This window comes from Lithobates pipiens, unplaced genomic scaffold, assembly GCF_037356315.1.
Source record: "Lithobates pipiens isolate NorthernLeopardFrog02 unplaced genomic scaffold, aLitPip1_a1.2 Scaffold_27, whole genome shotgun sequence".
Lineage (NCBI taxonomy): Eukaryota > Metazoa > Chordata > Amphibia > Anura > Ranidae > Lithobates > Lithobates pipiens.
Genome location: NW_027507788.1, coordinates 158,420,558 through 158,425,616, shown reverse-complemented (window position 1 = coordinate 158,425,616; position 5,059 = coordinate 158,420,558). Strand labels below are relative to the sequence as shown.

General features: G+C 52.8%; 1 pseudogene; it reads right to left on the bottom strand.

Annotated features, from left to right (window-relative positions):
* Positions 1 to 4,471: 4,471 nt before the first annotated feature.
* Positions 4,472 to 4,591, bottom strand: LOC143934652 (U2 spliceosomal RNA; annotated as a pseudogene).
* Positions 4,592 to 5,059: the final 468 nt, after the last annotated feature.

The following is a 5,059-nucleotide window of genomic DNA, read 5'->3' as shown; positions in this document are numbered from 1 at the left end:
ATTCTTTCCCATCCACAGAGGCATACTTAACTCGATCCAATTGATGTGGGTTTGCAGTTTGTTTACATTCAGCGCTGCAAGACTTTACAGCCCCATAGACGTCTTGTTTTGTACCAATACCAAAATTGGGAAAATTACAATAAAGCAGCATCTTCCCCTACATGACTCCAACACGCATTAACAATATGGCTGCTATGAACCCACCCTTTAATAGTGAGGGGGGCTGGGTTATCCATTTCTTCAGACCCTCAAACTCAATAGCTATTGAGCTATTTTTTTTTTTAAGTATAATTCTTTGTTCAATTTTTTTTCAAATATAACAAAGCATATAAACACTAATAAGAAAAGGAATACACCTATATTAGAATAGAGAACAAGTCTAACTGACAGCCCTGATCAAATAAATCAAGCAAACCAGCAGCAATGCATATTAAATTCATAGGCCGCGTACACACGCACGGACTGTTTGCCCAACCTTGTTCGTCAAACAGTTTGGGCAAACAGTCCGCTCAAAATTTGCATGAGCGGACTTGCCCACACACGAGCGGACTGTTTGGCCGCGTACACACGCGCGGACTGTTGGCCCAACTTTGTCCGTCCAACAGTTTGAGCGAACAGTCCGCTCAAACTTAGCATGGACGGACATGGCCACACACGACGGACGAACAGTTTGCTGAAACCGTGCGCGATGACGTGAACGGCACGTACGACGGGACGAAAAATACGACGTCCTATACACTGCAATGCAACCTTCCGACGTGGAAATCCTTTCTGAGCATGCGCGAGACTTAGTTGGCCGAACAAGCCTACACACGAGCGAACAGTCCGCTGAAACCTTGTTTCAGCGGACAGTTTTTCGGAATTTCCGTAAGACCTTGTTCGGCCAACTGTCCGCTGAAACTGTCCGCTGAAGCCCCACACACGAGCGGACTGTCCGCCCAAACACTGTTCAGCGGACAAGGTTGGGCGAACAGTCCGCGCGTGTGTACGCGGCCTTTGACGAACAAGGTTGGGCAAACAGTTCGCTCAACTTTTGAAATGAACGGACTCGCCCACGTAAGGAGGAGGCAAATCCGCCCATTTCGAGCGCGTGTACAGGTAGGCGGGGCCCGCGAAGGAGACGTCGCGGGCTCCGCCGCCTGGAATGGGCTTAAAGGGGAACCCCAACGCCGAAAAAAATCGGCGTGGGGGTTCCCCCCAAGTCCACACCAGACCCTTGTCCGAGCACGCTACCCGGCCGGCCAGGAAAGGGGGGCGAGCGAGCGCGCCCCCCCTCCTGAGCCGTACCAGGCCGCGTGCCCTCAACATGGGGGGGTGCCTTGGGGAAGGGGGGGCCGCGCGGCCCCCCCATCCCAAAGCACCTTGTCCCCATGTTGATGAGGACAAGGGCCTCTTCCCGACAACCCTGGCCGTTGGTTGTCGGGGTCTGCGGGCGGGGGGCTTATCGGAATCCGGGAGCCCCCTTTAAGAAGGGGGCCCCCGGATACCGGCCCCCCACCCTATGTGAATGAGTATGGGGTACAATGTACCCCTACCCATTCACCTGTGAAATAAAGTACAAAAAAAAACACAACACATGGAAAAAGTATTTTATTGCACAGCTCCGGGGGTCTTCCGTCTTCGGGGGTCTTCTCGCCGGACTCCTCCGCTATGTGTGTGTAGCTCTTTTACTAGCGGAGGAGTCCGGCTTTCTTCCTCCCCGCCGCCGGCCTCTTCTCCCGACTTCGGGGGTCTTGTCCCCCTCTTCGGTTCTTCTGCCGGGCCACCGCGCCTGGTCCGGTGGCCCGGTCTTCTGTCGCCGTCTTCCGTTCTTCTGTCGCCGCCTTCGGTTCTTCTGCCGGGCCACCGCGCCTTCTTGTAGCTCTTTTACAGGCGGTGGCCCGGTCTTCTGTCGCCGCTGTCGTCGCCGCCGCCGCCGCCTTCCGTTCTTGTTCTTCTTGTTCTTCTTCTTGTTCTTCTCCTGGAGATGTTGACTCGACGATCTCTCCGGCCGGAATGCCAGAGCCGCGCTGTGCGGTCACTTATATAGTGACAATGGGGCGGTGTCACATGGTATATGTCACATGGGTTGGTCACATGGTGACCCCGCCCCCTTACGATGTCATAGTCCCCATGTGACATCAACCCATGTGACATATACCATGTGACACCGCCCCATTGTCACTATATAAGTGGCAGCGGAGCGTGTCCCTGGCATTCCGGCCGGAGAGATCGTCGAGTCAACATCTCCAGGAGAAGAAGAAGAAGAACAAGAACGGAAGGCGGCGGCGGCGGCGACGGCGACAGAAGACCGGGCCACCGCCTGTAAAAGAGCTACAAGAAGGCGCGGTGGCCCGGCAGAAGAACCGAAGGCGGCGACAGAAGAACGGAAGACGGCGACAGAAGACCGGGCCACCGGACCAGGCGCGGTGGCCCGGCAGAAGAACCGAAGAGGGGGACAAGACCCCCGAAGTCGGGAGAAGAGGCCGGCGGCGGGGAGGAAGAAAGCCGGACTCCTCCGCTAGTAAAAGAGCTACACACACATAGCGGAGGAGTCCGGCGAGAAGACCCCCGAAGACGGAAGACCCCCCGGAGCTGTGCAATAAAATACTTTTTCCATGTGTTGTGTTTTTTTTGTACTTTATTCCACAGGTGAATGGGTAGGGGTACATTGTACCCCATACTCATTCACATAGGGTGGGGGGCCGGTATCCGGGGGCCCCCTTCTTAAAGGGGGCTCCCGGATTCCGATAAGCCCCCCGCCCGCAGACCCCGACAACCAACGGCCAGGGTTGTCGGGAAGAGGCCCTTGTCCTCATCAACATGGGGACAAGGTGCTTTGGGGTGGGGGGGCCGCGCGGCCCCCCCTTCCCCAAGGCACCCCCCCATGTTGAGGGCACGCGGCCTGGTACGGCTCAGGAGGGGGGGCGCGCTCGCTCGCCCCCCTTTCCTGGCCGGCCGGGTAGCGTGCTCGGACAAGGGTCTGGTGTGGACTTGGGGGGAACCCCCACGCCGATTTTTTTCGGCGTTGGGGTTCCCCTTTAAGCCCATTCCAGGCGGCGGAGCCCGCGACGTCTCCCTCGCGGGCCCCGCCTACCTGTACACGCGCTCGAAATGGGCGGACTTTCCGAGCGGGAACAGTCCGCTCATTTCGAAAGTACAGCGGACAGGCCCACACACGGGCGGACTGTTCGCTCAAACACAGTTTCAGCGGACAGTTTTTCGGAATTTCCGAAAGACTTTGTCCGTCCAACTGTCCGCTGAAACTGTCCGCTGAAAGCCCACACACGAGCGGACTGTCCGCCCAAACACTGTTCAGCGGACAAGGTTGGGCGAACAGTCCGCCCGTGTGTACGCGGCCATAGACTAACAAATACGGGTTAATACACCCTAATGAGAATTCATGAACAAATCAAATAGGGTTATACAGCCACAAGGTATAACAAGTATATCATTTTTTTTTTTTTTGAAAAGCCAGTGGCATTTGAAACACACCCAAGCCAAAAAAAAGTTCACACACATAAAGAGTGAAACACGAAACATGCAACAGGTATTACACTAGTCCTCCCTAGGTAGGACCTTACCCTGATCCCCTGGGGCGTTAGGCTCTGGATGGGGACTGTTCACTAGGTCCATCTGGCCAAAACCAGATGGGCCCCTTTCTCTGGAAGGTCTGCCGAAACAGACTCATCAGTGGGGCTCACCCGAAGGGAGACCCCATGAGAAAGGGTGTACTAAGCCAGAAGGCCACATCCACCCCCCATCCCAAGACTTTCAAGTTAGGCCCGAGGACCCACACCCTACTCATCACACAGTGACAAAACATGTATACATCAAACAAAAAAGTGACAAACAAAGGGATAAATAAATAGAAAGTGGGAGAAGTAAAAGTGACCATTGTACAATACAATGGCCAGTCCTTCCGCCAGGAATAAAAAAAATCCTTGGATCCTAGCCAAAAGGCTCAGCCCTAGAGGCGGGTATAAAAAAAATAAAAGTGTATATGGTGAAGTGACCATGGTGCCATAAATCAATGTGACCCTCACTCACAGTGATTGTCTGGCACTCCTGAACTGCCACTTCAGGGGCACATTCACCAAAGGCTTTTCATAACAACCCAGACCAGTGCAGCCCCCACCCCAGCCAGGAAGGCCTGAAGTTCTGGCAGCTTAGGGAGAACCCTGGATGAAGACTGAACCCTCGCTCCCATCACTCCTACCTAATTACATTCAGGAGATACTAACCACTTCCCCCCTCCCTGTAAAGGAGGAGCCGGTGTTCTCTCCCAAATAACTGACCAGAGCTAGAACTACCCTAGTCTAGGCCAGAAGGCCAGGGACCTGACCCTCTGGCCAGACCCAAATGCAGCACCCATCCTCACCAGGAGCACCCTTCCAGACGGCTCAGACTTGACCATGGGCTGGCCCCCAGTACCTATCAGGCAGCACAGCGTAGCCACTACCGAGACCGCACTTCCAGGTGCAATGACACCATTGGATTTGCTATCCCTCCCCATGGAGGACATGGACATGGAGAGCAGCACAGCGCCTCCTCTGGCAACTGATAAGAACAGATACTACACTTGATCTTAGCCAAAAGGCAGAGAAGCGATATAACAAGTATATATTTATTAAAACTACTAATAACCTGAAATGTATTACTTTCATATCACTGCTTAAATTCTTCCTTTATTATACCTTTCCTTATCTACTTTAAGATAAAAGAAACCTTCTCCTGACCCCATTACTATTGAGCTCATTACCTCTGAACTCTAGATTACATACTACTAACCTCAGGATCACTTACTACTGATCTTTAACTACTTCAGCCCCGGGAAGGATTTACCCCCTTCCTGACCAGAGCATTTTTTTGTGATACGGCACTGCATCGCTTTAGCTGACAATCATGCTGCCATGTGACGTTGTACCCAAACAAAATTGACGTCCTTTTTTTGCTATAATAAACATTCCCCAAAAATATAGAAAAAAAAATTTCTTCCACAGTTTCGGCTGACATACATATTTTTTGGTAAAAAAATAAATAAAATAGAAAATAGCGTATATTGATTGGTTTACGCAAA